The sequence below is a fragment of the Ambystoma mexicanum genome, chromosome 12 (assembly GCF_040938575.1).
Source record: "Ambystoma mexicanum isolate Mex_15411 chromosome 12, UKY_AmexF1_1, whole genome shotgun sequence".
Lineage (NCBI taxonomy): Eukaryota > Metazoa > Chordata > Amphibia > Caudata > Ambystomatidae > Ambystoma > Ambystoma mexicanum.
The window spans coordinates 410,876,501-410,899,648 of NC_090936.1; the positions used below are offsets into that span (position 1 = coordinate 410,876,501).

At 46.5% G+C, this 23,148-nt stretch overlaps 1 protein-coding gene across 6 annotated transcripts in view; it reads right to left on the minus strand.

Moving 5' to 3' along the window:
* DENND5B (DENN domain containing 5B) overlaps positions 1–23,148 on the minus strand; it is a 1,683,961-nt gene that overhangs the window by 325,548 nt on the left and 1,335,265 nt on the right. The gene's annotated exons all lie outside the window — the stretch shown is intronic.

Sequence of the window (23,148 nt, forward strand, 5' to 3'; positions counted from 1 at the left end):
TGTGTGTTGTGGGTGTCTGGTTTTGGTTGTGTGACAATGCCCGAGACATCCCTGACTGAAACTGGGGTGAATGCAGTGTAGTGTTCTAAAAGGCTGGGTGCTTACTCCAATCCACATTGTGTGTTATGGGTGTCTGGTTTGGGTGAATGGCCTGAATGCCTGTGAGCCTGATTGGCTGCCTGCTTGCATGAATGCACTTGTGTACGATTGGCTGACTGAGTCTGGCACAGCCTGAGTCAACGGGGAACAAATGTGTATAACTAGGGACTTCTCACTTACCAATTTGTTCTGAAGCTGAATCTTGAAACTGGAATCGTTCTGAAGCAGACACCTGAAGCTTGAATCCTGGGTCCAGTCAAGGAAGTAGTCTGCAGCTGCATTTCCTCAAGGACTTTGAAGACTGTTCAGCTGACTCAACAATTGAACCAAGAGAGGACTTGGCCAGGCAACCTCAACCCGAGCTATGAGGGACTATTGTGCACCTGCTAAAGCAGAAGTACCCTGGAAGCCAGTATTGTGTGCCTGCCGTCCAGAGAAGGGGTCTTTGTGAGTCCAGAAGAGGAGTGCTTGGACATCTCGATCCAAAGAAGTCCAGTTGTGTCGCCCAGAGTCCAAAGGAGTGTTCCTGACTGCTGAAGGAATGATTGCTGCATAACGCCCAGAAGAGGGGCTACCCTGACACCCAGAACTGCGAACGTTCCACCTGATCAACAAATCTTTCAAGGGATGTCCCAGAAACGAAACCTGACCACTTTTTGCAAACAAAGATCATCCCAGGTCACTGTGGGCAGAGGAAGGGAATGTCCGCTGCCAGGTTTCCCACCACCAAAACCAAAGACGTCCTGTGGGTCCAGCCTTGGTGGGGGCTGTAGTTCAGTCCAGTGGTAGAGTCCAAGTCGCCAGAAGCCAGAGGTCAGTGCTGCGGCTGCAGCACCAAAGAACCACAAGTCGGAAAACCCCAAAACTCTGAAACCTAGCCTCTTGTGTTCATGTAATGAAGGAACGCATAGATCACAATGTACAGGAATACAAATTGTAAACATCAACGTATATCCAACTAGACAATGTTTTTGTTTATTAATTGAGATGGTCACCATGAAATACACTAGATTTCACTTATTGTGTAATCTAGCAACGCAGATCTGACATTCAACTGCTACTACGCGAATTGATGCTCATGATGTGTCATGATTACGTTATGAAGGAATGTATAGAATACAATGTACAGGAACACAAATAGTGAACACCAATATATATCTATCAATTAGACTTTGGGGGTCATTACAAGTTTGCCGATCCGGAAACACCAGTACCGGTAAACGTGCCGGTACCGTTATTTCTGGATCAGCAAACTAAGTTCTGCGGGCGGGTGCCTTTCCCCCCCGCCAGGTCTGACCTGGCGGGCTGAAAGGCACCCGATCGCAGACCTTGACAGATGCACCGCCACCATTCATTAATGGTGCCGGTGCATCCGTCCTCCCCATTGCGTTCAATGGGACTCAAATGGGAATGGGGAGTCCTTTTTTCCGGCGCCCGGCAATGGACAATTATCGGGTCCGCTGGGGCTGTAATGCCCCGGTAATTGCCCATTGCTGGAAAAAAAAAAAAACGACTCCGGCAGCAGCCGTGCCGTTTTTACCGGCACGGCTACCGCCAGGGTCGTAGTGACCCCCTATGTCTTTGTTTATGAATTGAGATGATCATCATGAAATATATTGGATTTCACTAGTGTCTCTAAATCTCCTGCCGAATACGAAGATCAATGTATTAAACTGTACTTAATGAAATGATGATTTTAATAGAATAGAACTTTTATTATTTGGATTGCAACCTAGTTTTTTACCAGCGATTTATTTCTGATTACTATTCAATGGACAATATTTTAGTATGACCTTTTTTTACCTGTTCTTTTTTGTGGATCAATGAACATGAATTGTAAATCTAAATGTTTTATGTAAATTGTTATGTAAATTGTTATTGCAAAATTGAATTGTTCAGCTCTATCAATAAAAAAATAAACCCGACACCGACTTCATCCAATGCACCCGTCGCCACCGAAAGGCATCCAAGTTTCCACCCAAGGGTCGTATCCTCTTCGGCCAGGACTTCCAGGAGTCCACAGCAAGTTTCACCTTTGTGGGACATCCCCAGCCGGAGTAATGAACCATCAATGGCGTCCACTGAAGACCGAATGTGCTGCCTTTCTGACGCGGTATGGTTCCTCTTTCTCTCTTGGCCTCAAAATACTGGCGAGTACTCCTTGCAAAGGGGGTCCATCCTCAAGGGGTCCCATTGAGTGAAGCCAAGAACCTCCACCTCTTTACCTGCCAAGGCACTAATAGTACTATGACGAGGAAGAGCATCTTCCAGTCTCAGGAATCATCCAGGGGTGCCAGATTAATCATGGACCCTGTTCTGCCATGGCAGCTCAAATACTCTAGGGTAGTGGAGCATGTAGAAGTAAAGCAGAACATTATTGAACATTTATGGACTGGGCAGTAATAGAAAAAATAAGGTACCCCCCCTAACAGTACCCTTCAAGATTGATCAGGTGGGGGAGGAGGGCCCTCACACAGTACCACTTTTTAAATCTAAAGAAAAATATACTGCCTATTTTCTTTAACCCACTCTCTTCCTTGATCTATTCAGTTACACCTTGCTTAGCAATTCACATGCTTTTTAAAGATTGTCAGCAGTTGGTGCTTTTGATATTGTGTGATACCACATAGAATACATATGAAAAATGACCTTCATAGTTATTTGGTTGTCTAAGTCCAGGCTCTCCCTCCTTCACAGCTGGTTGGGAAACAACCTGCATCCGCATGTGGGCCGTAAAAGCTGGCTGTAAAAGATAACTGTCACTTTAAGAGTTTTGAAGGGGTAGGGCCTACGTCACGTGTGCGTCCCACTGCGTGCCGGACCCACAACTTACCCCTACGTCACTAACGTTCGACACCCAGTTCCTGCAGTTCCGCTAATGGCAGAAGAATTTAAGTATGTGCGTACTGTAGGGGATGCTGGGTGGGTGTTGCAAAGGAGGGAGAGCCTGGACTAAGAGAACCTGAATCTCCATGAAGATAATTTTTCATGTCTCTGTTGCTCTCCTTACCAACTGGTTGGGACCACACTAAAACGCCTCTGAATAAGTAAGGGTGGAGGAGACAGCATGTACAGGATTCAGGCAAACAAGAAGCACTTGGCTGAAATTTGCACATTTCTAGAAAATGTATCCATAGCATAGTGCTTGCAAAAGGCAAGAGGGGTAGCCCAGTAGCCGCTTTACAGATGTCTACAATGGGAACATGCCTGGTAAAGGCTACAGATTGCTGCCTTGGCTCTAGTAGAATGAGCCCAATGTCTCTGCAGAGTCGCAAACCCTTTCATGTCGTAAGCCTTGAAGATACAGGAGACAACCCATCAAGCAATGGAAGCTTTAGCTGCCTTATTACCAGTCGAAGGAACACTGAGTCACAAAGAGCTGGTCTGTCTTTCTGAATGGTTTGGTCCTTTCTAGAAAGAATTTTAAAATTCGTACAACATCTAGGTTATGTAATGTTTCTTCGGCCGCAGAAGAGTGTAGTATAGGAAGAAAAACTAAAAGACATATTTCCTGGTTTAAATAAAAGTCAGAGACCACCTTAGGTAGAAAGTAGGGGACCATATGTAGGACAATTTTGTCCTTATGGAACACTATATATGGTTCCTTTGAGGAGAGAGCGTGGAGATCTCCAATCCTTCTAGCCGAAGTAATGGCTACCAAGAATGCCATTTTCAAAGTTAGGAATTCTAAGTACACAGGCTCAAATGGTTTTTGCATTAGGGGTGATAAGACCACATTGAGATCCCACCGAGGTGGAGGTTCACGAATGGGGGAATGTAAATGTAAAAGGCCATCAAAGTGCCTTTTAATGGCTTTGTTGGAAAGAGAGAAGGACTGCAGTTCTTTATTCAGGTAAGCACCAATAGCCTACGCCATCGCTTGCTGCCCACACCCCCCACCAATAGCTGATTAGTGTCTGCACGGGTCTACTTGGACACCAGTGGAAACTAGATAAGACATGAAGGATATGACATCAATATAGGCCTTTAGAGGGTTAAGGTCTTGGTCCAAGGCCCAGTGACAGAAACGTAACCAGTTGCTACAATATTGCTTCTTACTAAAGGCTTTTCTGGAAGCTGATATAATGGCTATGTTTTGTTCTGACAAATATGTGGGAAAAGGCTAGTCTTTCAGGAACCAAGCCTTCAAGTTGAGTAATTGAGGGTAGGGGTGAAGGACCTGCCCTTTCCGTTGAGTCAAAAGATCTCTCAATGGTGGAAGATCTAATAGTGAAGTCCCTGCTAACTCCAGAAGGTCTGGAAAGCAGATCTGGCGAGGCCAGAACGGGGCTATTAGAATCATTGTCAAACTCTGTGACATTTTGAATTTGAGCAATACTTTGTGAATCAATGGGAGAGGTGGGACATGTTAGATTTGACAAATCCAGATGTAGAGCATCTCCCAGGGATTGAAGACCCTGACCTTGCCTTGATGAAAACCGAGGACAGAGAGTTGTGCAGGTTGGCAAAGAGTCTACTGACAGATGGCCCCACTTCTGAAATATCATGTGTGCGAATGACTGTTTCAGCTCCTGTTCATGCGGAGCAGACCGTAACCTGCTTAGTTTGTCTGCAAAGACGTTCTTCTTTCCCTCCACATGGGAATGGCCCAAAACCAAATCTTTTCTGCTAGGAGACACAGGGGAAGGGTGCGAGTACCCCTGGCTTGTGGCTATAAAACATTGCAGTGGTATTGTCCGTTAGAATTTTCACCAACTTTCCTTGAAGTGAGAGAAGAAATTATTTCAGAGCGAACAAAATGGCTTTTAGTTATAGGACATTTATGTGCTCCTTTTCCTGAGAAGACCAAAGACCGTGATCTATTAGACTTAGACAATGGGCTCCACAACCATACTCCAAAGAGTTTGTTATGCCTATGTGGCGAGGAGGAGGTTGAAAAGGAAAACCCAGGTTCTGTGGGGAGTTCCACCAGAGTAGGGAGTCCTGAACTTGTTTTGGAATTTGGATTTTCATTTCCTGGGAATCCGAGAGCTGGTTCCAGTTGCGAGCAAGTTGCCACTGGACCGTTCTCATATGGAGACTTGCAAAGGGAACTAGGTTTATGCAAGAGGCCATAAGGCCAAAGAGCCTTTGAAACCACCAAGCTGTTAGGGTCTGGTGGGTATTGAATTTTACGATTGTATGTTGAATAGCTTCCACCCTTTGTATAAAAGCTCTGTGTATCGTAGTATATATAACTGCTCCTAGGAATTTGATCCTTCGCAAGGGATTGAGCTGGGATTTTGTCACATTTATGGAAAACCCCAGATTGAAAAGAGTATGGCATGTTACTTGCAACTTCAGAAGCAATTCCTCTGGACACTGGGCCTTGAGAAGCCAGTCGTCTAGGTAGGGGTATAGATTGACTGTCCTTAACCGAAGGTAGGCTGCCAGTGATCCCAACACTTTTGTGAAAACCCTGGGGCAGAATGTAGCCCAAAGGGAAGACTTGTGAACTGGCAAGGAGACCTTAGTATTGTGAATCTCAGAAACTGAAGGTGGTGTTTGTAGTTGGGGATGTGAAAATAGGCATTCTGTAGATCCACAGATGCCATCCCATCGTTTGGATGAAGAGAAGCCAGAATCTGAGGAATGGTTATCATGTGAAAGGTATCGATTGACAGAAATTGGTCAAGGTCTGAAAGGTCCAGAATTGGACGGATTCTGCCCGATTTCTTTGGGATCAGGAAGTAACTACAGTAAAATCCCTGACCTACTTCCTCTTGAAGAACCAACTCTATCAGTCCTAGGACAAGGAGTTTTTGGATCTCTTCCAGGAGCTCCGGGATGATTTTGGGAGCTTTGGAGAGGCAGGTGGAATAGCTGAAAGGTCAATGTGGTAACTATGCTGAAAAATATTCAGAACCAGTTCCTCTTGAGTAATGGTTTTCCAAAAAAGGAAGAGTTTGGAAAGCCTTCCTGCTACCGGGGATGTATGCTCCTGGATGATAGTTGGAGCTGAAGTTATGTACATGCCCGGAAGGAAGTCAAATAGACTTCTTTTGCACTTGAGCAGAATTCATGGAAGAGGGGAGGTCCCGGCATGCTTGGATCTTCTCTTTTTAGAAGAGTAGTAAGATTTAGCAGAAGTGGCAGAACCACTGTTTCCTTGTGGACGTGGTTCAAATGATTTAAAATTTTGGTGATATGGCTGTTTCACTGAAACTGAGCTATGGGTTTTAGCTGCTGTCACACTTGCCTTAAATTTCTGTAGGACCTCATTTGTTGATGGATCAAACAGTGTTTTGCCATCGAATGAAAGGTCAAACAGTTTCTACTGGATATCTTAGTGAAGGGAAGTGGCACACAAATATGCATGCCTACGCATGCAGACAGCAGTAGTGACTGCCCTTGCTGTTGTGTCTGTGAGATCTTTGACCACTTGAAGCTGTTGCATAGCAGCTTCTCTATCTTCAAATCCAGAAGGAAAATTTGTTTTACAGCTTCCTGAGGGAGCATGTCAGTGAAGCGTTCAAGATTCTCCCAATTAAGGATATTAAATCTCACCAAAACTGTAGCAGTGTTAACCTGCCTAAATTGTAAGGTATAGTTGGTGTAAGACTTCTTACCTTGGGCCTCCCATGCTTTTGCGTTTTTGTCTAGCAATGATGCTGGAGATGGAGAAGGGCCTTTACCCTTTGTGCAAAGGGCAGCTGAGACTACTGCTGATTGAGCTGGAAGATTGCCCAGGAGTATTTGTTATCTAGGGCCATGAAGATGTGTGGATCGGAATGAGGCTTTCCCCAACGAGCTAAAGCTTGGTCTAGAATGGACAATTCCATGGGAAGTGGAACTTTTGACCGCTGAGAAGGCAGTTTCCCAAAAACACCAGCCGTTTCAGGCTTATCCCTTGGAAGGCTTTCTAGTGCCTGCATGGATTTAGTCACAATGTTATGGAACACCTTCGATGATGACTGAATGGCATCATCCTCTGAGTCAGAGTCCTTTGCTCCTCCTCCCAGAAAACAAAAAATGTCATAGTCCTCGTTGTCCACTGGTACTGTGGCCGATTCGGGAATAGGCTTGATGGGTACAAATCCATGAGGTAACATAGGTGACATTTTGTCCTTGATTCGTTGAGCTAGAACTTCTAGTAAGGGCTTAGAAAGCATTGTTTCCAGCACAGTATTGGTGATGTTGTTCGCCATTTGGGAAGGGCTAGGTTGAGGGTTTTCTAGTCTGATAGGAGAAGCTGAAGAGTCAGCCCTATTAGGCGGTTGGCTAGGATTATAGATGTTCAAAACCACAGGTCTAGGCACCTGGACGTTGGTTAGAACCAGCTGCGGTCCAGGTTGTGTTGGTACCCGAGTAGGTAGACCCAAATTCTCCTCAGACTGAGGAGAGAATTGAGGCAAAATGTGAGGAGACTAGCTCTCACAGGAGTGCTGAACCATCATTCTTGTGTAACCGTAAAAAATGTGAAGCATTAAAGTCTTCAGAGTCAGAAATTAGAGTAGAATTACCCAAGGAGGTACTAGTGCTTTCCCATCCAGAGGTACTTTCAAAACAATAGGCTGGGGGTTTCTCCCTGAATGGTCCTGTGAAGACTGCGGAACTGAGGAGGCAGTCTTCCCCTGGGCACCGACGGCCAGTGCCGAAACTAGTACTTCAACTGAAGGTACAGTCCCCCCTCTTACCGGTGTCGGCCTCCCTCCTGTTCCGAACGAAGTCTTCGGTACCGGTCCCAGCTGCGACATGGAGAGAAGACTAGTCCGCAGATACCTCGGGTGAATTCTAAGGCAAAAGATGCAGGTACTCACCGGGTGATGTATACCCAAACAGCAGACGCAGGCATGATGGGGATTGGCCACAGAAAAATGCTTCCGCCAACAGATGCTCTGCTTGAAACCTGCCGCATACGGCATGTTAGAGGGATGCACCACGAGTTGCAAAATCACTAAGCAAAAAGGGATGGACAGCAAAAAGGAACGCCCCGAAAAGGGAGTCGCAGCACAGCAAAATATTCTGACCCACCCAGTAGGTGGAAAAACAGGAACTGGGTGTGGAACGTTGGTGACGTAAGGGTAAATTGTGGGACTGGCGCGTGGAGGCAAGCACACGTGATATAGGCCATACCCCTTCAAAAACTCAGTGATAGCTATCTTTTACAGCCAGCTTTTCCAGCCTGTCTGCGGATGCAGGCGTTCCCAACCATTTGGAAAGGAGGGAGAGCCAGGACGACAGAAATATTGTTCCCATTATTAGAATAGTATTGCCAAAGTATGTGTTATTATTTATATGTTACTGGAACCTTATTTATCAAATTTATGATGGTACTAAAATACTTCTCACATAAGAATGTGTGGACATTCCCTTGTGGGGGCTTTGGGATTCACTGTACTTAATAAACAGCCTGTCTCATCTCCAGAGAGCTTAAGCCTGGCTGCTCGTCCAACGTTACCAATTGAGAGCCTTGGCTGGGGTGCTCTGTGCCTCTATCCCAACAATACACAAGGTTCCAAACGAGATTCACAAGGTGGAAACCATGACCCAACTTAATCTGGCCCGACCACCAATGTCCACACACTCTAATCCGCAGAGGAAACTTGGGTAGGTAAGGGGCCCACACGGGATGGGCAGGGAGGGACCAGAATCCTCCAACCTAAACATCCCCAACCCCAGGGCAGGGGAACACACTGTCAAAAGCCAGGTATACATACCACTAGAGTAACTCAGAGGAAAACTGCCACTCCTCAACAGGCCCGCCAACTAGGCAGACAATTTACAACACCAAACACGCAGTGTCATCATAGATATTGAGCACAGACAAAGAGGTAAGGAAAAAACCTACTAACCCAATTCGAAAACCTCAACTTCCTGCATACACTTCTCATACAGAAACTCACAAAACCACCTCTCGGCACAGCAAACCGCACGCACTTCACATTGTAACAACGGACTAACATATATCCTGGCATAACAGCACACAGGAATTCATACCGACCAGAAAATTGCACTTAAGCTCAGCGAACGGTGCAAACCGAACTGAAGCTGCCAACAGGACATCACAACTCTCCCTTCCCCCTTCTGACCTCTCCCAAACACTTCCTATTCATCTCTGTAGAAAAGCGGCTTTTATAGCCCAGCCTATTCTAATCTGCCCTTCCCCCAGCTCCCTTTGGGTTCTCCAATCACCTATATTTTTGGGACAATCTTGCCCTGTTTTTTCCCCAGGAGGTTGGGATTTTGTTACAGAACGTTCAAAACAGCTGGTAAGACCATGCACCTTTTAGTTCTCCGGCATTTGCTCCATTGTTGTAGCCAGAAATTCTTCGGTCCCTGCAGGTCTGTTTTCCGCCCCAGGTGAGGAGATTCCTCTTTTCCTTGCTGGCGTTCTGGTAGACTCTTCAGACCAGGGACTTGAAGATGCCATATTTGACTGATTTTCCAAACAGGATTCTATAGCAGTTTTTCTCTGATGCTTTAACTCTACAACGGGTCATTCTTGCTGGCTGGGAGGTTCCGGGAACTATAGTCCAGCAAAAGAGGTCAATTCAATATACCCAGAAAAGAGGCAAGCCAGCATTGTGGAAAAGAGTGGTTCCAATGCTCTTACATCTGAAACCTCTGGGGAGAGTCAGGAACTGGGGTCCCTCTTAATTCTCTCACCACATCTCTTGGGTAGATCAGGCTCTGGCAACACCCTAGTAAGCAGAGTACCTCAGGTTGAGATGGGTCCCACTCTCCTTTAATAGGGTCATGACTCTGACCCCATCACAATGGACGTTCACGCAGTACGTGTTATGGTCATGCTATATGGTGGTTGGGGAAGCCAAGGGAACTTATTTTGGACTATGTATTCCATTGGCTCCTTGTGATGGCAATTACTGCAGGCAACTACAAATATCTGTGTGCGTCTATACATATTCCAACAAATATAAAATAGTAAAAACAACCAGGAAGGCAGAAAAAAGACCCCCAACTTCTACCATCCTTTCCTGTAGTTAACTGCTGAATTCACATATCAAAGTACCAGAGTGTTTGGCAGAGGTGGAGAAGGGATGCTCATGCACTGCATTCAAGTGTCCGATAAACATTTTAAGAAAAGATGAGTTTGGGCACTGCATTATGGGACCCATAGTCCTTACACCAAAGTGACCGAAAGAAATCAAAGACTGCATTCTGGGAGATGAAGTCCCAAAGTGATTACAGCAGACTGTACAATTCAGAGCGCCATCCTGACAAAACTAATAAAATGCACTCCTGAGAAACAAATAAAATGCTTGTAACTAGAAATTACAATGGTTTTGGTGAGCTTCTTTTGTCGGTTAGCCACATATGGTGCATGGTGTGTTATCAGCAACGTTTTCTATGTCTTTCCTACAGAGGTGATACAAAGATGAAATAAGCATATATCGACGTGCATCTTAAGAAAACTTACATTTCATTTTACATCAAAAGAAGAATGACTTTACATCAGAGCCCGTGATCAAGATCCTGGAGATAAGCAATAGCAGCCCCAACAAAAACTTGGAGGCAACATATGCAAGCCTTAAAAGAAGAAATACAGTCATATGCAGAACATCAAGTTGCTTTACTGCATTTTAGAAATAGTATAGTCTTAGCTAGAGTTCATACAAATGTTCCTGCTTCACTGCTGCAGAGGTATCGACAGGGAGATGAGGCACATTTGTTGTCAAGCTTTTGAGGGGCACCTGCACAGCGAAGTGGTGGCAGAAATTATTGGAGCAGTACATCGCACCATTATTAATGCAAGACATGCAGCTATGATAATAAGCAGTTAAGAATTACAGGTCTACCACGGATACAAAAATTAATTTCATGCTGGAGATGTTAAGATTCAAGCAAAGGGCTGACAGGCACATGTTGTACTATAGAGTCAACGACTTCAAAGTGAAGTGGCTCTAGCAACCCACTAATGCCAACCAAGATGTAATGGGAAAGATAGCTATAGAGCTATTCCTAAACTAACTGCTACCAGCTATACAGAAGGGAATAGTTTCTTACCTGTAACTGCATTTCTCCAGCATTGGTATCTTTCATGGATTCACATGCTTAGAATATTCCCCGTCAGGCTGGGAATCCTCGGTAAGTTATATAGACATTTTCCATAGGAACAATTCCGACACTTGTGTCCTATCTACGTCCTTTTGGGCCGCGCACGCCGGCGCCACTAGGACGTAGGGGTATATATAGCTCCGCCCCCGCGGCTCCCTCAGATTTCAGCCCCCAAAGTATTATGGGGGGATCTCTGGTTTGCATGCTCAGGGGAGGCCGGCGGGCGCATGTGAATCCATGAAAGATACCAATGCTGGAGAAATGCAGTTACAGGTAAGAAACTATTCCCTTCTCCAGCATTGGATCTTTCATGGATTCACATGCTTAGAATAGATTGTATAGCAGTATCCCCCAACATTGGAGGCGTGTATGCAAACCAACATCACAACAATCACAGTGCCCACTTACTATGGCAACACATTACATTATAGCATGTTAACCGTAAAAGACGCAACACTTTAAAAGCATAGTTGCCGAAGGATGCCACCCCACTTGGGGTTTACCTTATTGGAATAGGTGACGTAGTACTGCCCGCCCCATCTGTGTATCCTCAGCATGTTGCTGTGCGAGACAGTAATGTCGGGTAAAAGTGTGTGGTACCGACCAGGAAGCCGCCTGGCAGATATCCCCCAGCGGAATTCCGGACCACAAAGCCGTCGACGACGATGTAGATCTCGTCGAATGGGCCCTTCGACGCTTTTCTAGCGGCTTTCCGGCCTTGGAATGACAATGAGAAATGGCCGAAGACACCCATCTGGATAGTCCTTGTTTTGAAATTGCTTTTCCCCTAGCCGCAGGACCATAAGCTACGAAGAGTTGTCTCGTGTCTCTGAAGCTTTGAGTGCGATGGAGATAAAATTTTAAAGCTCTTTTCACGTCCAATGTATGGAGAGTCTTCTCTGCCACTGAAGACGGTGTTGGAAAGAATGTAGGCAACACTATAGTAGCGTGTTTATGGAACATGGAAGGTACTTTAGGTATGAAATGCGGGTTAGTGGCCAGCACAACTTTATTACTGAAAAATAATGGCCACCAGGAAAGTCAATTTCCAAGACAAAAATGTTAATGATGTCGATGACATTGGTTCAAAAGGGGGTTTCATCAGGGCTGCCAGGACCAGGTTCAGACTCCAGATCGGAGGAAACTACTTCTTGGGAGGAAAGGTTCGAAACAACACTTTAAGGAAGTGTTTAACTAGGCGGTCACTGAACAGTGGGGTGGAATGTCTCTTCCGAGTAAATCTCGAGATGGCAGCTAGATGCACCTTTATGGATGAAACGGATAAAGCGTTATTTGCCAGGAGCAACAAGTATGGTAGGAGTTGTTCCGGTGTGATCGCCCGCGGGACCAGACCTGGTTGACCTGCGCACCATATGCAGAACCTTTTCCATTTGTATGTGTATGAAGTGTTCGTGGAAGGTGCCCTTGCAGCTTGCAAAATACAACGACAATCCGCTGGAATCGCTAACGTGACAAACTCGGCGAAATCAGGAGCCAGGCCGTCAGACTGAGGTTGTCCGGGTCGTGATGCCAAACGGTCCCTTTCTCCTGAGACAGAAGGTTGGGGATCTTCTGGAACCTCATTGGTTCTGCCGCTGAGAGGTGAAGTAGATCGGAGAACCACACTTGTCTGGCCCAATACGGGGCCACCAGGATCACCCGACAAGGATATCTGTGGCTCCATTGCAGAGTCTGACGGATGAGAGGGAATGGGGGGAAGGCATACAGAAACTTGCCCGTCCACGGGAAGGAGAGCGCATCCCCTAGCGAGTCTTGTTGTGGCCACCTGCTCGCGTATTGGGAGCATTTCTTTTCGTCTCTCTTTACAAAGAGATCGAGGGCCGGATGACCCCATTCCGCGAAGACACGGTGCAGCTGTTGATCGTTCAGTTACCATTCGTGTAGACAATTCATCTCCCTGCTGAGAGCGTCTGCTTGCACATTTTTTACTCCTGGTAAGTGGAACGCCAACAGATGTATGTCGAGTTGTAGGGCCCAATGCCAGATCTCCTGGGCTTCCGTCGACAGGCTCCTGGAGAGAGTTCCTCCCTGCTTTCGTAGATAAAACATTGTTGTCTTGTTGTCTGTCATGATCCTCACCACTGAGCCCAGTATCTGTGGCAGAAAGGATTTTAGGGCCCAACACACCGCCCTCAACTCTAGCAGGTTGATGTGGAGGGAGGACTCTTCCGATGACCAACGACCCTGAGCCTGTCCAGATGAGCTCCCCACCCAGTTAGAGAAGCATCCGTAACCACCGTCTTCTGGAACGCAGGTTCCAGTAAGGGCATTCCCTTCGTTAGGTGTATGGAGATTCTCTACCATTGAAGCGCCTGCACGAGCTGGCCGTTGATGGTCAACTTGTCCGACCAGCATCCTCGACTTTGTGCCCATCGATCCGCCAAGAATCCCTGAAGAGGCCTCATGAAGAGGCGACAATTGTCTATCAAGGGTGTGCAGGACGACATGGTCCCCAGCAGGGACATGTACCTTCGTACCGACACTCTGGTGTCGACCTCCCATTCCGATGCCTTTTGTTGCAGTCTGTGAATCCTTTCGAGGGATGGCTTCACCAGCCCCGACTATGTGTGGAACTCTGCCCCCAAAAAGACCAATGTCCTTGAAGGCTTTAACAAGGACTTGCCGAAGTTCACTGCAAAGCCCAAATGTTGCAGGAGGGACAGGGTGGCATCTAGGCTTTCTTGTGCCCTTTCCGGAGACAGTCCCCTCACTAGCCAATCGTCCAAATAAGGGTACACATGGTGACCCTTCCTTTCTTAACCAGGCTGCTATTGGAGCCAGACATTTGGTGAACGTCCTAGGGGATGATTTTAGACCGAACGGGAGGACCTTGAACGGATAGTGAGTTCGTCCGACGACGAACCGCAGAAATCTTTTGTGCCGTCGATGCATCGGGATATGGAAGTATGCGTCCTGAAGGTCTAGCGACGACAAATAATCTCCGGGTTGTATCGATCGGATCACCTCCTGAAGCGTCAGCATTTTGAATTTTAAATTCTTGAGCAGTTTGTTGAGCGCTCGTAGATCCAGAATGGGACGCCATTTTCCATTTGGTTTCTTGACGACAAAGTACCGGGAGTACACTCCCTGTCCTTTTTTTGCCACCGGGACCAGTTCTATAGCCCCTTTCTGCAGCATAAGCGTCACCTCCTGTAGTAGTATTTGAAGGTGGGGCTGGGCCGAGAACACCGGTGGAATGTGTGGTGGCTTGCCCTTTAACTGTAGAGAGTGGCCCAGATGAATTGTGCCCAAAACCCATCGGTCTGTTATGCGCTTCCACTCGTCGATGCAACGAGACACTCGGCTCCCCAGGACGTCCTGAAACATGTAATTGTTGGTTCTTGGTTTGTTTATCTTTCGTCGACGAAGGGTAGACACCCCACCGCCTGGAGGTTTGGTAATCTCTGCCTCTACGATAAGATTGGGCCGCACGCCTGTAGCCTTGGGACGAGTAGGAGGGTCTGCTGAAACCTCGGTCTCTAGATGACCCAAACCGGGAGTTACCAGAGGCCCCTCTGAAAGGAACGAAAATTCCTACCACTCTGGAAGGCTCCGAGTGACTGCGCCGTGTCAGTATCCTCTTTCATGCCCTTCAAGGTCTCATCAACTTTTTCACCAAACAGTTGCTCCCCTTCACACGGCATATCCAAGACTTTTATATTGCACCTCCGGTCTGAACGTAGTGCACTTGAGCCAGGCTCGTCTACGTAGAACTACGCCATTATTGATTTGCTTAAAACCAGACTCGGCTAGGTCGACGGCAATGTTTATAGCATGGTTGGAGGCCTCCTCACCTTCCCGCACTAGCAACATGGCGGACTTTCTATGTTCCTCGGGCAAATGCTCCAAGATAGGAGCCAGTCGGTGCCACATTTCCCTGTCATACCTAGACATAATCGCCAAGGAGTTGGCTGCTTTAACTGTAGTCGCGCCGACGGACAGCACCTTCTTGCCGAAAACGTCCTGTCTCCTGGCCTCGTTGTCTGGAGGGGTCGTGCATTTATGTTGAGGCCTGGCCTTTCTAGCCGCCGCCGCAGATACCACTGACTCCGGCGAAGATTAAGACGTCAGGCACTTGGGAGTCGATTCTGGAGCCTTGAACTTCTTCTCCAAACAACCTTTCACTGCCGGTTCAGAGAACGGGTGCCGCATGGTCTTCAGGCCCACTTGCCAGACATGATCCAAAATCGGGATGGCGAATATGGATTTCCTTCTCTTGCCCATATGATTAAAAAGAAAATACAATTTTTCCTCTTCAGGGACTAGGCCAAACTCCGAACACGCCTTACTCATCATGGCATGGAATGCACCCACGTCGTCAGGTGGCGAAGGCTGTGCCGGGCTTCTCGGAGCTTCCATCGCTGCTTCAGAGTCCCAAGTTGGGTCCCTTGAGGGGGATAGTCAGATGTCTGAACCTGATCCTTCACGGTCAGAGTCCTGTAGTTCTCCTTCTTGCAGGATAGGGCAATCTTCCGGCGCGTAGGAAGCGGCCGTAATCCTGGTCCCCGAGCGAAGAGCCGGGCCCAGCTCGTCGACGAATGGCGTAGACTGTATCCGTGTCGGGTCACTAGGCTGGGGTATTTGTGTGTCCAAACGCTGTAATAGCTTCTGTAACGTATTTAGCACCTCCAAGGACAGAACCGCCTGGGGGTTCAGTAATGACGAGGTTGTAGGGATGGAACCTACACCCAAGAGCGACATCGCGCTGGTCGGCTGCAGCCCCAGATCGGTTGGGCCTGTGACCGTGTTGTGTTCCTCGTCAGCCGACGAGATGGCGAAAGTCGCCTCTGGTTGAAGCAGGGCCTCCGGCGGGACGGGATCGAAAACCTCCGGTTGCCATCCCATCGACGGGACCACCGTCGACGATATGTTTCCTACCGCAACAGTCTGACATGTGGGAGGAGCCGCCGATGACGCAGGCGTCGAAGAGCGGGTAGTCGGCAAAGCCAGTGGCGCAGGGCCTTGAGGTGTTCCCGCGCTTTTGGGCCGACTTGCTGGCCGCGGCCTCTCGACTCGAGGTAGACTTATGACGGTCTCCTGAGGATGATTTAGATGGTTCTTTTCTCTCCTTTTTAGATGAGGAGGAAGAAGACAGCGTCTTGTGTGAAGAGGAGGAGGCCTTTGAATGTTTCTGCGAATGTTTCTCCGAGGGTCGTTTTTCGGCCGACTCCGAGGTTCGTTTTTCGGCAGCACGTGCCTTCTTCGTCGGGGGTTCCGACTTACTTTTTGAGGGCGTGGAGCCCACCTCCAATGCCGGGTACGCACCCGCTCCGTCATTAAGCCAATCGACCAAGCGTCTTTTGATCTTTGAGGGTTTTCTGGGAGAAACCCTGACAGATTTCACAAGTGTCCGCCGTGTGGTGTGGATGAAGGCAGTAAATGCAGTCCATATGACCATCCCCTTCGTACACCTTCTTAAGACCGCACGTAGCACACGGACGAAACAACGCCTTTCCAGACATTCTCTTGAGAAGAGCAAACAGTCGCAGAAGTAGAAAGTACAACCTAACCAAATAGATACGCGAGGTAATCCCACCATTTTGGAAGACGGTTGAAATCTGAGGGAGCCGCGGGGGCGGAGCTATATATACCCCTACGTCCTAGTGGCGCCGGCGTGCGCAGCCCAAAAGGACGTAGATAGGACACAAAAGCTTCAGAATTTTTCCTATGGAAAATGTCTATATAACTTACCGAGGATTCCCAGCCTGACGACGGGGAATATTCTAAGCATGTGAATCCATGAACGATCCAATGCTGGCGAAATTGGATAAGCAACATCAGCTAAGCCCAGAAACAGCATTAGTGTTATCATTGGTATACCAGAAAGCTGAGACAGAAAGACTAACCCCAATTATTGGATCCCGCATACCAGGTATAAACATCAAGGGTGTCCATCAGGAAAATCTGGAGTTCATTTACAATTATGGGGTCCGAAACCCATGACTGAGGAGGACTACAACAATTCCTGTTTTTCCACCATTAGTCGACTTACATCTCCATCTTGATGAGACTCATTTTCTAACATGAATGTGTTTTCTGGTCACACATTGGCTCTCTTATCTACTTAACACTTAGTTTTCACTGTAGCACTGCAGTGCATGCGATTTTGATTCCCAACATGCATCCGTCCATAGAACAATATCTTATATTTGATTAATGATCAGCTTTGCTCTCAAAACCAATCCTCCTTGGTTGCACTTAAGAATGTTCTGTTTGCTGAAATAGTACCAACCTTGGTTATCACATTCAGCAAAATGACTGACATATCTGCTAAAACTTGGTTTATCAGAATATATCAATCTGGAGTATTAACAAACTTGGGTTTGATGAGAGTTTCAAGTCCTGCTGTACATTCTTTCCCTTCTTACCTTGGTCTGGAGAATCATTCTCTACTGCCCAACGTTAAGTCATAGTTCATGCCCTGCAGTGTGCTCTGTTAATGAGTGATTACTATGGGATTAGAAGTCCCAACATTCATATGTTTCCTCACTATACCTTTTGCTGGACTTGGCATGGGAAAGAAGATTTCCTTGACCAGCTTAAACATATGTTTTCAAGACTTAAAATACTCTGATGTCCACTGGTTTTTGACTACGTGTCTTAGCATTCACTTTCCTTTTTCAGTTCTGGTAGTACCAAGTAATTTGTTTTTTCAGAGACTTGAAACTTCACTGCGCTGATCACCATCAATGGTGGCTGCTACTGTTTCCTCCACATGTCCTTTTCTTATTTATTCTCACATTGCCTGGATCACCTCAGAACCTTACAGGTCTTATGCCCCCACCACCAGTCTTTGCACTTGCCTCCAGGCCACTGCAGTATGTTCAGCCTTACTGCACTTTCAGCTTACGCTCCATGGCTGAGGCAACTTCTCTGCACTTAACCCAGGGCCTTCTTGGACTGGATGCGTTTGGTCCACCCACACCCCTCTTTTTTGCTCCCCCCCCCGTCTGTACGTATGCATGACCTAAATGTACTAGGACTAGTAATGTTAGTCTATCCCGCCCCCCCTTCTTTTTTCTTCTGTCCCCCAACCCCAGCTTAGTTGCAACTGTAACATTTCATGCACTTACACTAGGATAAATGCTGTCAGCCTAGTATGCTAGTTTTTCTGTTAAGATTCATTCAGAAACTTCAAGGTCTAAGAATGATTACTGTATTCCCTTGTTCCCCTCCCGCCTTTAAGCACTCCACCTGTGTATAAGCGCTGTATAAATAAACAAATACAATGACCATCAATCTGGATTCCGAACATCCAGAGGCACAGAAACTGCTCTCCTAAACACCAGTGAAGAACTGCTCGTAAATCTTGACTCCAACTTTCCTACTATTCTCATCCTCCTTGACCTCTCCCGCCTTTGATATGATCAACCATTCTAGACCTCATAAAACGACACCAAGATATTCTTGGTCTCTCAGACCGTGCACTGGATTGGTTGACCTTCCTCACTGACCCCCCTTTTCAGTTGGTCCTGGGCTCCTTCTCCTCCTCCACCACCACCACCACCACTCTCTCTACATGTGGTGTTCCCCAGGGCTCTATCCTCTCGCCTTTTCAACATCTACCTTGCACCTCTTGCTCATCAGATATCTGCCTACTCCCCTCATTTCCAGCGTTAAGCAGATGACACACAAGTCTTCTTCAAGCTCCCTTCTTCCTCCACCTCGTCCTCGGTCATCCCCGACTGCTATTCATTCTTGGTGCGCCTCCAATGATCTCTTTTTTAATGCCAGTAAGACCAAGATGCTTTCTATCGGGACACCTGCTCCCCGTTTCCCTCCTGCACGCTGGCCACCCTCTATGGGCTCACCTCCCTCTCCTTCCACTGAGGCCAGAAACCTTTGGGTCATCTTCAACTTCTCTCTCGCCTTTACTACTTACATGAAGGACCTTCCCAAGAAGGCCCACTTTCAACTTCACCTCCTCAATGGCATTCCCCCTTTCCTCACCTTCCCCCAGAAGCTCAATGTCTCAAGAGCTCTGGTCCTCTCCAGGTCACATTACTGCAACAGCCTTTTCCACAGCCTGCCTCTTACTTCGCTCCATCCTCTTGAACTAATCCAGAATAGGGCTTGAAGACTTACCCTTGGCTGCAAGCCTTGGGACTGTATCCCTGCAGCTCTACAATCTCTCCACTGGCTCACAATCAAATTCAAGACCCTTTGCATCATCCACAAGGCTGTCTGGGGCCTAGACCATGCTCACAGTATGTAACTATGTTTCCTAATTTTACTGCATTACTCTGTAACTAAGTTCAAGTATCCTTATTATGTCTGCGCCCAGCTACCTTCGGGTTTGCTTTTGCAATATACTAAATAAACAAACCTGCAACTCTCTCTTACTAAATACTCTCCTTCCAGATCTGGTCAATCTTCTGGCTCCAACTCTCTGCTGAACAAACGCTTTTTCAAGCAGAGCTGGGGGTTCTCTCTCCTCAGCTGGCTCCTTCCTTTGAAAGTCTCCCTCTCTCTCTATCCATATTGAACCGGACCACTTCAAGTTCCGCAAACAACTCAAGACCTTTCTCTTCTCTTCCTCATTCCCTCCCGTGCTAGCCATCCCCTCTGTCACAGAGATTGGCAGCCTGGTCCCTCAAGAATCCGATTGGACCCTGGCCTTCTGCCCAATCGCCCCCAAAGCCCCCTCCATGCACTACCCTCTGGGCCCACAACTGCCTCTCGGGTGTTTTTTCCTCCGCCCTGCACTTACCTGTTGGGCAGGAGACCTCCCTCTTCGCCTGGGATGTCTCGGCCCATGCACCTACCCGATGCTCCCCAATGGGCACCTCCTCCTCTAGGGGACCCTAATTGCACTTAACTTCACCCTCTTCTTTTCACTGCAGTTGCACGCGCCAAATGTCACAAGGCCTAGTAGGACTGCTGTTCCTTTCTATTTATTTATTGTCATCTCCATTGTTTATTCGCTCCCTTGTTCCCTTCCCTTGTGCCGCTTTGAAACACTGTCTTGCTGTATAAGCGCCTTAACAATATCCAATAAATGAATAAAAAAAACAAGAGTCCTGGTCCAGAAAATATAAAATCGGACTTATACAAAGGCCAAATTAATCTGTGGGGATATCAATAAGCAGGTTTTCCAGCTTCTTGCAGGAAGGCTGTGTGATTAAATGACTACTGCACTGCATGAGTACAGGGATGAGTAGTTGCTAAACCGCCTACTCAGCCCCACATTTCTATTAAACCAGCAGTGATCGCAATCATAAAGGTGAAACTGGCACAAGGGAGGGACAACTTTCAAAAAGGTTTCCGAAAAAACCTGAACACCATGGCAAACATATTCACCATCAACATCTTGAAGGCCAGAGTCCAGGAAGGGGTGCCTCCCCTATGCATGGCCTTCATTGATTTATCCAAAGCATTCGATAAAGTAAACCGAGAGAAACTTTGGATAAAACTTGCAAACTGGAACTGTCCCCCGTCTCTGCTGGATCCAATACAAGAACTTTACTCCGAAACATCGATGAGAGTGAGACTTAACGGCACAGGGTTACTTTCCTCTGCAATTGGAACACCTAGAGGAGTAAAGCAGGGATGCCCTCTGGCACCGGCACTTTACAGCGCCTACATTGGCGATTACCAACAGGCCGAAAGGAACGTAAAAGCCTTCCCGCCCTCCTTAGGATCTGAAAAAGTCAGTAGATTGCTCTATGCTGACGATATCATCCTAATCGACCAAACAAAGATAGGGCTACAGCGAAAACTAGACAACCTGACCGAATATCTCCATACCAATGATCTGGAAAACAATGCAATGAAAACCAAAGTGATGCGACTGGCAAAATCGGCCAAACGGAAATCCTCAGAGGCTTGGTTTTTCAACACCCGCCTCGAAGAGGTGAATGCCTTTAAATACCTGGGCACCATGTTCAGTAACAAACGGAACGAGCAATCCATGCTAGATCTCCTGACCAACAAAAACAAAACCCTGTCAAACCAATTGATGATCACATCATGGACAAAAAAAGTGGCCGCTTTTCAGTAAAAGCGGCAACAAACTTTTACAGGATGAAAGTAGTCCCAGCGCTCACTTATGGCATAGCGGCCATGTTCGGCATCCCAGACTCAACTTGGCCTAAATTGGAGGGCTCACTCCGGAAAAAAGTGCTTTGACTGCCCACTTCGACCCCAATAGCCTTGATAAGAAGAGAACTCGGTCTCACCTCTCTCCAAGGAACCGTATCCATCAACAGTTTGATGTTCTACAGAGAAGTTAGATCATCTGGGGAGAAAATGTATACATTGATCCAAGAAGAAATTGAGAAAGGATCAAACAAAACGCTCAAAATCTGGTTAGAAAAAAATCAAACTCTCCTGAAATCAATTGGTAGCTCAGAGGAGGAGCTCTTGACTAACCCGAAAAGAACGGCAAAATAACTGAAAGATTCAGATTGGTGCGAGACTCAACAGATAGCAGCAAACGACAAATCTGTGGCCCACCTCCTGGCATTCGCCCAAAAACTAAACGAGCCCATTAGCTACCTACTGCAATTTCTGAACAAGACACACCGCTCGACCTTTCTGAGAGCAAGATTGAACATTTTAAAGACCAACGAGGTCCTGAAAATCCAAGGAAAATCTGCATCGGACGCCTGTCGATTCTGTCTAAACCCAGACTCAAAGTAAAGCCTGAAACACTTGATTATTCATTGCCCAGGAACCACTGGCAACAGAGAAATCCACTTGGGCCACCTTTATTCAAACTTTTCAAGAATGGACGAGGACTACTGGTGGTCATACCTAATGAACGGGCTAAGTCGAAGACTGGTAGACGCAGTGGTAAACTTTCTACGTAGTTTGAAGCTGGATGCCATCTGCAAGGGATCAGAAAGCCCCTAAAAGGAGTTAGCCCCATTGACAAGCACCTGGGAAAAACGCATGCGGAAAAGATCTCTTTTCTTCTTTTGTAAAAACTGTTAACAGTTAAACACAATTAAAAAATTAAAATTTTTTAAAAAAAACGAATGTGACATTTAAACTTCCACTGTTCCACTGCAGGTCTGGTGATGAGGGTGTCTAGACTATCTGAGCAAAGGCACATGTTTGGAATATCATTTTGGCATGTAGCATTGATGAAAGGGGGTCTGATTAGCATACCTTTCTTTCAGCAACATTACCTGCATCGTTTGATTTACTAAAAATAAAAAAAAAGCTAGAACATTTGCCTCATTTTTAAAAAGGGTGATGTATGCAATCCCTCAATTCGTCAGACAGCCATCCATGAGATACAAATGCCTGTAAAGTGAAAGCGGTCTTCAGAATTGTTCAGCACTTTATGATTCTGTATGCCAACAAAAAAAAAACTTTATTAAGATTTCACTTTATGTATTATTTAATTTGCGTTATAAATATTGCAATAAATACATTGTGTAATGTTGTACATTTGTTTTCAATGCATGTTTTTCTATGTCTCATTGTATAATAGGATTAATTATATTGTTAAAGCATGTTTTAATTGAATGCATCATTAAGTCATCCCATGACGGGAGCATTGTTTTTGAGCACAAGCAACTGTCAGGAATGCACATGTGACCTTTGAGCCTGCCCTGTTTCACTACAGGCCACGTGCTCAACAAGTCTGTAGGGTATCTCAGCAAAGGCACATGTTTTGGCATGGAGCATTTATGAAAGGGGGATCCAATTAGCAGACTTACCTTTCAGCAACAGACTTACCTGCAGCATTTTCGTTATCCAGAATTTAAAAAGCTATGCCTTTTTACACCCTTGCAGATTGCAATCAGACTGACTGTTATTTTCCCCAATTTTTAAAAAGGGCGATCGATCTATTCCCTAGAGTGATCATCTGAATTCCCTTTTAGATTACTTTTTGAAACGATTTGGGAAGCTTCAATGAAAAATATTATGGCTTGGGTTTAAGCAAATAGAATTGTGGCCCTATCCAACTGTGTTTTATGTAAGGGTTTAAGACGCACAAGGGATTGAACCTTTACTTACTTGCCGCAAAGCCCCTGAATATTAGGCAAAGACCACTAA